Source organism: Cryptomeria japonica, chromosome 6 (assembly GCF_030272615.1).
Source record: "Cryptomeria japonica chromosome 6, Sugi_1.0, whole genome shotgun sequence".
Taxonomy (NCBI): domain Eukaryota; kingdom Viridiplantae; phylum Streptophyta; class Pinopsida; order Cupressales; family Cupressaceae; genus Cryptomeria; species Cryptomeria japonica.
Window position 1 is genome coordinate 652966183 of NC_081410.1, and position 11194 is coordinate 652977376.

The window sequence follows — 11194 nt, forward strand, 5'->3', positions numbered from 1 at the left end:
GAGCTAAGAGCAAAGCTAAAGGATTGTGGAATTGATAAAAAGGATGCTCAATTGGTTTATAACTTGTTGGACAAGCTTCCTTCAGAGTATGCAGCCTTTGTATCTAGTTTTCACACCCATAGGTTAGCTCAAGGTTCCTCATACACTTCTCCCTCATTTGATTCATTCATAGAGATGTTGATACTTGAGCAATATAAGTTGACCACAATGGGGATTCTCAAATCTTCAAAATCACAAGCTTTGGTGGCTAACAAAGGCAATCAAAGTAATCAAGGAAAAGGAAAGAATCAAAAGCAACCTAAGTCAAATCCACATCAAGATGGAGCACAATCTTCCTCTCCACAACAAGGTGATTCACCATTCTCACCTAAGAGGAAATCATATAAGGACAATCTTTTTTGTGGATATTGCAAGAAGTCAGGACATGATGAACATCATTGTTATAAGAAGGATATTGATGAGTTGAAGAATCTTCTTGAGAAGAATAGAATCAACCTACCTTCTAAAATGTCTACATCGACTTCTTATTCCAAGGATAAAGGAAAGGATCACTCTTTTGGGATAGATAAAGGAAAGGGACAAGCTCTTTGTGCTACTACAAGTCATGATTCAGGGAGATGGCCTCTAGATTCAGGGGCTTCTCATCATATGGCATCTTCGCAGTCTATGTTTTCTAAATTTGAGCCTTGATCTTGATGTTCTTGATAAAATCAAATGATGTTCTTGATCTTATTCATACTAATTTGTGTGGCCCTGCTAGAGTTAAAAGTTTTTCTGGTGATAAATATTTTATGGTAATCATTGATGATTATTCTAGAATGATGTGGGTTAATTTTATGAGAGAGAAACATGAAGCATTTGAAAAGTTTAAAATCTTTATGGCTAAAGTGGAAACTGGGACAAGATTGAAGATTAAATGTTTGAGATCAAATCATGGTGGAGAATTTACATCCAATGAGTTTAAAAACTTTTGTGACAAGCATGGTATAAGAAGACAATTTTCTGCTCCTCGAACACCTCAGCAGAATGGAGTTGTGGAAAGAAAGAATAAAACTATCTTGGATGCTGATAGAACAATGTTGATGGAAGCTAGTCTACCTCATATCTACTGGAGAGAAGCAATAAGTACAATGGTTTATACATTCAATAGAGTACATATCAAAGAAGAAACTATTAAGACACCTTATGAATTATGGTTTGGAAATACATCTACAGTTAAGTATTTCAGGATTTTTGGTAGTAAATGTTATATCAAGAGAGATGATATTATTGGGAAATTTGATACTAGATTTGATGAAGGCATATTTCTTGGTTATTCTAATGAAAGCAAAGCATATAGGTGTTATAAAAAGAGATTATAGAGAATTGTGGAGAGTGCTAATGTAAAAGTAGATTGAGTTGAACAAAAATCAAATTAGAGTTTATGAGAAGGAACCGATAGTAGAAATGATTATATCTGAACTGGTAGCACCTTTATTGGAACAAGGATTTGAACCAGTTACTCCGACAACATCAGAGAATTCTACAGTAACTAAAGAACATGGAAGAGGAACATAAATTTAGAAGACTTCTAGGTATGTGAGATTGAATCATTCAAAAGATAAAATCATTGGGGATAAGAACAATGGAGTGATGACAAGAAGAAGACTGACAACTAATGAGGTATGTTTAATTTTACAAGATCAACCGGTATTAGTAATTAAAGCATGTGAAGATGAATATTGGTTGAAATCTATGGAAGAAGAATTAGATCAGATTGAGAAAAATAAAACATGGACCTTGGTTCCCCGGCCTAAAAATAAAAATGTTATTGTAACTAAATGGGTTTTTAGGAATAAATTGAATGAAAATGGTCAATTTATAAGGAATAAGGCTAGATTGGTTTGTAAAGGATATTCTCAGAAGGAAGGAATTGATTATGGAGAGACTTTTGCACTTATTGCTAGGATTGAAGTTGTAAGATTATTTCTTGCCTATGCTACTTATAAAAACTACAAGGTTTATCAGATGGATGTTAAATGTGCATTGTTGAATGGGGATCTTGATGAGTAAGTTTATATGGAGCAACCTGATAGTTATTCACTATTAGATGATATAGATATGGTTTGCAGGTTACCAAAATATTTATATGGATTGAAACAAGAACCTAGGGCTTGGTATGCAAGGTTGGATAAATATCTTTTGAAACTTGGTTTTACTAAGGGTAGTGCTGACAGTAATTTATATTATAAGATCACTGATGATGATATACCGATTGTTGAAGTATTTGTTGATGACATTATTTTTGGAGGTGAAGATAAGTTATGCATAGAATTTTCTAAGAATATGGAGAAAGAATTTGAGATGTCTATGATTGGTGAGATGAAATTTTTCTTAGGTTTGCAGATTACTCATACTGACAAAGGTATATTTATCTGTCAAACTAAATATGCCAAGGAATTACTAAAGAAATTTGGAATGGGAGATTCTAAACTGGTAAGTACTCCTATGTTTACAAGTGAGAAATTGACAAGAAAATATGTTTCTACATCGGTAAATCCTACAAGATACAAATCTATGATTGGAGGCCTAGTTTACTTGACTTAGACTAGGCCTGACATTATGAATGTTGTTTGAATTGTTTCAAGATTTCAAAGTGATCCTAGAGAAAATCATGAGATGACGGTGAAAATGATTTTTAGATACTTGCAAGGTACATCAAAATATGGCCTGTGGTACCCTAAGGATGATAACTTTACTTTATGTGCATACACAAATGTTGAATGGGCTGGAGATGTTGATGAACAAAAAAGTACTTCCGGTGGAGCTTTCTTTCTTGGAAAGAAGTTGGTTTCATGGATTAGCAAGAAACAGTCATGTACTTCTTTATCTACTACTAAAGTTGAGTATGTTGTTGTTGCTACTAACTGTACACAGGTTTTACGGATGAAGCAAATGCTGAAGGATATAAAGGTGGATTGTGATGCATTGGTACTTATTCACTATGATAACTCTGCTACTATTGATATATCAAAAAATCCAGTATTTCATTCCAAAATAAAGCACATATCTATCAAGTACAACTTTTTGAAGGAGAAGGTGGAAGCAAATGAAGTTAGATGGGTTTATGTTAACACTAAAGAACAAATTACAGATATTTTTACTAAACCTTTGTCCAAGGAATCATTTGAGTACCTGAGAGACAGATTGGGAGTTTCTGCCCCTCTGGTAGAGACTTGATTGATGCGGTTTGGCATTAGTATAACATGCATTATCAGAGATACTATTCAATCTGATACTGATGTGGGATGCTACTTCTTAGGGGGAGTAGTCAGCTTTGTGATTCAAAGGCTTATGTTTTTGCTTTGATATTTCTGTTAGATATCTGGCACTGATGTCAAAGGGAGAGTGATATTGATGTGAAAAAGAAAAAGAAAGAGGGAGGAATATTGATAAGGAAAAGAAATTCAGGGCTTTACAAAGATATTATTCACAGGGGGAGATATTGATATTCAGAGCTATCTGTGGGAGATTGTTGACTGTCTTCCATTGGGGGAGACTTGTTTGGCATTTCTTGGTACTTAGATTTTTTTCACATCTAGTGTTGCCATCAATACCAAAGGGGGAGATTGTTGGCCATTTGGTGGAATTGATTATGTGTTGCATTGATGTTTTGTCATTGATGTCAACACTAGCCATTTGGATGGTTTATCGACACCCTTCTGGTCCAGGTAGGTTGAGTGTTTTCTAGTTAACTTGGATCTGACATGATCCGATAGGCTCTGGTATATTCTGGTGATGAAATTGGCTTATTCATAATGCTCATACTTATATTTGGTCAGTTGGTTTTGGTCTGGTGATTGGATGCTATCTTGCTTGCTTAGAAGATTGATTTCTGGTTTCGGTGAGGGTTTCACCAACAGAGCTTTTGATGGAGATCTTTAATGAATTGCATAAGTGGTGTTGGTGCAGCTTCTAATGGAGTTTTACGATGTTGTTGGTGTTTATGTTCAAGACTTGGTGGTTGGAGATCATTGCTGAAGCGTATGGACCTATACTTGGTCTCGGTTGATCTAGGTTATGGACCGACTTTAATGTAACATGTGGATAGGACCTATTGATGTATTTTTAGAATGTCTTATGTGTTGATATTATTTGTTTGGTCTAAGGCTGGTATGGTTTTTAATTATGTAATCGGTTTATTGTCTGGTGGTCGACTTGATTATTTATGATCGAGGGTTTGTATATATAGATGTAAGATCTCATTATAGATTGTCATGGTTAATGTAAGAGGTCATGGTCAAGGAATGTAATGTGCAAATAATATAATATCATTCAGGTAGAGGAGTGTTAGGATTCCCAAAGATACTGAGAGGGGGGGTGACTCAGTATCTAACCAGTTAATGGATTTTTTGAACTTATTAAATGAATTGCATTTCAAAACAGTGTACCGGTAAACAAGAATTAATGCAGTAAATAAGAATAGTAAACACAACATAGAAAGCACACCATAACACAATATTTTTAATGAGGAAACCCAGTGTGGGAAAAACCTTGGTGGGATTTGTGACCCACAATATTCTCTTACTGGCCAATAAGTGAATATTACTTACAATGGGGGCTTGCACATGCAGGAAGGCCAACTGCCTAAAGCTCACTGCTTAATTACAAAAAGGGAAGCTCACTGACTTACAAAAATGGATTATGTAAATCCAATATCATTTACTTCTTCAGTTTAGCATCTGCTATGCCAGGTTCAGTACCAGTTTAATCTCATACAACTTCCATAAACTTTATTCCAAAATTTGCCTTAATATTCGCATCTACCTATTACATTACTTGCTTACACAAATGATTTACAAGATCTCATACTTATATGAATCGTATTACAATTCACCTTGTTGACTTTACAAAAAGATTTTACAATTAAATAAAATATAATAAACAAAATCTTGTCAGTTGGGGTGCTGGTAAACATCTTTGTCGGTGCCGATGCCGGTGCCTGTGCCTGTGTTGGTGCCTATGCCAGTGCCATAGGATTGTAAGGTTGCCATCAATGACAATACCTTCAATCACCTACAATTTCTCATTGGAGTTTTCATTTGCCAACAATCTCACCCTTTGGCATTGATGGCAACACTCATGAGAAAAAGCCAAAATTGTATCCAAAACATGTTGTCCAAAAATCTTACCAAAACTGTGTGCTCCCCCTGAGCAGATGATATCTTCTGTCATACATTAATTGTGTGATCCTTACTTCTTTTTCTAATCCTCTACTACTCCCCCTTTGGCATCAATGACAAAGGTTGTCATTCAATGTCAATTGAGTGTAGTTCCTGTCTGGATCCCTGTAACCAGTGGGTTACAATCTGATACAGATCACTAATGCAAAATTTAGGCTGTTATAGAACCTCTCAATATCCTTTAGTGTTGCTTCTATCCTTTGGATTGTACCGGTGAGTATGTGCATTTTCTCTTCTGGTGTCTTAAGTCCTAGAACAAGAGCCTCAAAAATATCTTTTCTCAAAGAGATGAGGATATCTAGTTTAGGACCTAGTCTGCATTTTAGTTCCTTTGTCTTGAACTTTAATCTCTCCTTATCTTTTTCAAGTTTTTCAATTTTCTCTTCATAGCCGGTAATTTCCTGTTCTACTACCAATATGGATTCTGATGAACCTATTAAATTATCAGAAATATTATTGATTTCCTTCTATGCTTTGCTGATCTCTGTATCTATATCCTCTGTCAAAATGTTGGTCTAACATGTATCTCTGTACAATTTTTTGAAGTCCAAAATTGTCTTTCCTAGTGCCAGTAATAATGTATCAATATTTCCCTTTCTCTTCTTTACTGTCTCCTCAAAGAATTTTTCCTTCTCTTTATTTATTTTCTCTCAGAAAGTCTCCTCATTGATTTGATCAATTGTTAGTAGGTTGTCCGTTATGTACTTAGATAATGTGTCTAATTGGCTTAAAGAATCTTTGTTTTCTATGTTACACTTGGGTGCAATCATCTTCAAAATTGGTATGGTGTCATCAATTTCCTTATATGCAAGTGCATTGCAATCAGTTATTTTCTTAATTGAATCAAGCAATACCTCTGTTACATTGGTTGGCTGGAATTCTATTAGTGAAGAACCAGATGATTGACCAACTACCTTAACGATCTATAATCTACCAATGTGAGGAACCTCTTTCCTTGTGGTGACCTCTGGTAGGTCAGTTTGAGTCTGCATTTCTACTAGTAAGGGTTTAGGTTTCTCAACTAATGTCGGTGGCACAGTCTTTGTCTGAACCTTTACCTCATCCTTCTTCTCTTTCGATTTCTCAATGTGTACCTCTGCCTATTTCTTAGAGCTTTCCACTATCAGTTTCTCTGATAGTGACTCTGAGTTTTCTATTAGTTTCTCTATGTTTACCTTTGAATTTTCTACAGTCGGCATCTCAATAGATTTGTCAGTGCTACCAGTTGTCGGTTGCTCAGTAGATACATCAGTATGTACACTAGTGGTATCTTCTTTTCCTGTATCCATGGGGTTAGTTGATTGTTCAATTTGTTGCTCAGCCCCACTTTCAATGTTTCCAACTGTATCCTCAATATTTGTCTCAACTGTAATGTCTTCTATTGGTGGCTCAGTTGCCACATCTCTCTTTTTAGTTGTCTCCTTATCAATCACAATGTTGACTTCTTATGTGTCAATATTCATTGTATACAACACCACTGAATCGAGATTTGTGTCCTCATGTGTTGCCTCCACACTCTCAACATTATTTGTTACTGGTGGTGTATCAATAGTTTGTACTGGTGGAGTATCAGAAGAAGGTGGGGGCAATTTATCTATTATCTTTATGCTCAGAGGTCCACCTACCTCACCTTTACCTTTATCCTTTTCTTTTTGATGGACTTTAAAAGTCTTTGGTCGTTTAAGCTCTTCTTGCTTTTCCTTTTCTACAAAGAAGATATCCCATTTATCTGTCGTCTCTTCAGTGATCTCATTTACTCTACCAGCCATTAATGCTACATGTCGGTGACTAGTTGAAAATACTATCTGGTTTGCCTCACTTATTAGTTCATCAATCTCTTCTGTTGAATTAACTGGGTGAACTGCAAGTAGTTATTCTATCTTCATCTTTTTAACTAGTTCAACAATTTCTACTCTTCTAGCTTCTAACCTTCTATACAAGTCATTTGGTAAATCATCTACAACCTCAATCAATAATTTCTTGTAGATATCCAAGTGTAGGAGAACATTGTTTTCTATGCTTTCTTTTTCTTCATTTGAAAATGTGTTATACAACTTGCAAATGTTTGATAAGTTGCCATCTTCAGTTATTTCATGTAGAAGATTGTCAAGTGGAGGGACAACTTGTTTTTCTTTCTTCTTTCTTGGAGTCATGTTCTTTGCCAGAGGCCTAACTGCCTGTTGTTTCTGTCTTGTTCTCTTAGGTACAGGAGAGGGTACCGGTGAGGATTTTCTTTTTCTTTCTACCCTTTTAAACTCTGTCGGTATTTCACTATCAGAGGAGGTAGCAACTGGTGAAAGAAGTGTTTTTGGTTGTAATCCTTCTAAGTCACTCTCCTTAATACCAATTTTATTCAATATGTCTTCCTTGATTGTTTTTGTCTACCTTGTTCCTTTTCTAACTGTTTGTTCAGTTTTCTTTATTCTTTTCTGTGATTGAATTTTTCTTTCAATTGTTTTCACATTTCCAAATACTTTTTATGTAGGTTCTTTGGGGGCTTCTAGAAGTGCTTTTGCATAAGTTTCTATTATGCTCTCATCAGCCTAATAGCCCATCTCTGTAACCCAAACTGTCCTTGGGATCACTGCCTCCATCCAGATTTCATCTTTCTTTATGACAAAGCATATTTCCTTTTGATACTTATCAACTATAGCTTGAGATAGCATTATCTTGGTTTTCATCCTAGCCTTTAGTGCTTGAAAATGTTCATTTATGTTCTTCTCCCTATCATCTCCCATGTTGTTTAGAATAACCAAAAGTTGTTTTCCTACCAGTATGTCAAATCCAAAATCCTTTCTACCAATACCGAGAATTTTCTTGGTGATATATGGAAATAAGCATACAAGTAAGTTTCCAAATCTTAATGTCCCTTTCTTGTCCCCTTTGATTTTCTTCAGATTGTCTATTAGCTCATCTTTTAACCATTCACATATGTTAATCTTTGCATTGTTGTTTACCATGTCATAAGAACTTTTTATACATAAACTAGAAATAGAGTTTAATCTATTGGCATGTGTAGCCTTGTATCCAAGAATCATGCTAATGAATTTTACATTGATATCCTCTACATCGTTGACTCTCAAGGATCTCTTGTCATAGGTTGTGTCAGTTAGGGTCATTATAGTGTCATTTGGAACCTTTTTTAGTTTTGTCAGACCTACTACCGATGGAAGGTAAGCTTGTCACCGCCCTAACTACCTCTTTTGTTATCTTGTGAATGGAATCCAACCAAAAGAACTCACCATGTACTCTTCTTAACACAATTCTTATAACATCCTTTGGAAAATCAGGGATACTAAGAATCTCCACAAAACCTAGGGTTTCAACCAGAGAAACGAATATCGCCTGGACTCGCCTGGACTCGGCGAGTCCGAGTGCGAGTCACCCTCGCCGAGTCCTGGGGACTCGGACTCGGACTCTGCCGAGTCCAGGAGCCAGACTCGCCAGATTCGCCGAGTTTGGTGAGTTTGGCCCAAACTCGCCAAACTCGGCGAGTCCCGTGCCTAGGACTCGGCCGGCGGCGAAGTCAATGAAAAGTTTTAAAAAAAACAATTTTAAATGGTTTTTTTGACTTGTTTTTTTTGTGTTATTTTTGTTTTATACCTAAAAGTGACTTTCATTTCATTCATTTGCAAAAATAGGAGGAGTAAAGTGAGATAAAAAGAATAACAAGGGTGCATTGAAGAAAAACCAGCAAGGAAGATTTCTTCAATTTCTTCAATTTTCTTCAAGAGTTCTAAGAGGTAACATTGTTTTTTTGAGATTTTTTTGTTTCTTATATGCAAAAATTCATTTTTCTATTCTTTTTTTTTTGAAAGTTTTACATTTTATTCCAAAATCTTTTCTATGTTACTATGTAGGCCCAGGGTTTGTAATTTTATTTTTTTTAAAGTAGGGTTTGACAAACCCTACAATTTTTTTAAAAAAAAATTGCAAACCCTACTTTAGCTTTTTTGAAAAAAATGTTCAATGAGAATGAAATTATGAATGCACAACACAGAATGAATGTCTTAATTTATTTTTGCATTTGTAATGTTTTATTGCAGCAACCTTCACATTCTTATTTGCCTCAAGTTTCACAAAACAATCATACAATGTCCTCTTCTAGACCTCCCATTAGAAAGGACCCTGCTTGGAAATATCATGAGGATTTTCCAGGGCAAAGAAAAGGGCAAACAAAGTGTATATTTTGCAAAACAATATTCCATGGAGGCATATATAGATTGAAATACCATATTGCTGGTGTGCGTGGGCATGATGCCGACCCATGCACAAAAGCAGTCACTGAGGCCGTATGTGATTGCTATGTAATGGTTGAAGAAATTGAAAGGAAAAGGAAAGAAAAAGAGGATCTCACAGTCATTGGGAGACATGCACCTTTAGGAATAGGGACACAATTAGGTTGTGTTGGAGGGCCTTCTTCCTTACCTTCATATCGTCCCACTCATTTTGCTACTACTCATGCTTCCGGTTCTGCTTCTATAAGTGCCAATGCCAGTGCCTCTACCCCTTCTCATGTTCCTAGCACTGGCAGTGGTAGTGGGAGTGTTAGCATTGGACCTAGGATTCGTAAATCTAGGTTGGATACCTTTTTTGCACCTCGCACTACTCCTGGGTCCCAACAGTCACTTGAGAGCATGGGTTGGAACAAGGAGATCCATGATGCTGCTAAAATGGCAGTTAGCAGATTTTGGATCTATGGCAGTATTCCATTCTTCACAGCCAGGTAAATGTTTTATGTTTGATTGTTTTAATTTTTATAATTTGATTGTTCGTATTAATTTTTGTTGTATATAGTTCATTATACATAGTACATACTTATCTCATTAAAATTATTTGTGACAGGTCACCTTATTGGCAAGAAATGGTTGATGCCCTTACCATTTGTGGGGCGGGGTTCAAAGCCCCTTCTGAGTTTGATTTGAGGGGACCCATTTTGACTGAATTGGTGAATGATGTGAAGAAAGAATTGGGTGATCAACGCCAAATATGGAGCACTAAAGGTTGCACCATCATGACTGATGGTTGGACAGATAGGAGAAATAGAACTCTCCTTAATTTTCTTGTTTCTTCCGCAGGTGATTGATTAATTTTAGTTTCATTTAGGCATTAATTTTTTATTTTTCATTTAATGATTTATTGAATGATCATTGATCTTGCTTTATTTTTTTATTTCAGGGGGCACCATTTTCATCAAGTCTATTGATGCCTCCGCCCATTGCAAGAATGCCACCTACCTATGTGAGCAGATAGAGGAGGTGATTAATGAGGTGGGTGAAGAGAACGTGGTACAGGTGGTGACTGACAATGCACCAAATTATGTTGCTGCAGGTAAACTTTTGATTACAAACTAATTTTGTTTGCAAATTAATTTCTATTTTGTAACCTCATTAATTAAAATGCAACAAATTATGTTGTTGCAGGCAGACTATTGATGGAGAGGCGCCCATCTATAGTTTGGACTCCATGTGCCGCCCATTGCATTGACCTCATGTTAGAGGATATTGGAAAAATTCCATGGGTCAAGACATGTGTAGAAAAGGCAAGAAATGTGTGCAAATTTGTATATAATCATTCATGGGTGTTGGCTCTTATGAGACAATACACAGAGCATAAGGAGTTAGCTCGTCCAGGAATCACAAGATTTGCCACAAACTTCATCACATTGCAGTCCATGCTTCGTTGTAAGATGGCCTTGAGACGTATGATTGTTGGTGAGGAGTGGTCTTCCTCATCCTATGCTACCACCCCAGCAGGGAAAGATATGGCAGACTGCATTTTTGATGAGCGAGGCTTTTGGAGCCCTTGTGATGAGATAGTGAAGGTAATTTTTTTATAAATTCTACAATTTTTATTTAACTTTTTGTTTTATAACTTATTCATCATATTCTCTTATTTGCTCATGTTTTAAATTACACAATATTTTCAATTTTACAGTTTGTTAAGCCCTTGGTGGTTTTGTTGTGAGTTGT

General features: G+C 35.9%; 1 long non-coding RNA gene across 1 annotated transcript; it reads left to right on the forward strand.

Annotated features, from left to right (window-relative positions):
* Positions 1–9863: 9863 nt before the first annotated feature.
* Positions 9864–11085, forward strand: LOC131034410 (uncharacterized). The gene is made up of 3 exons (XR_009358127.1): positions 9864–9948; positions 10068–10553; positions 10646–11085. It is a non-coding gene; the product is annotated as an uncharacterized LOC131034410 (long non-coding RNA).
* Positions 11086–11194: the final 109 nt, after the last annotated feature.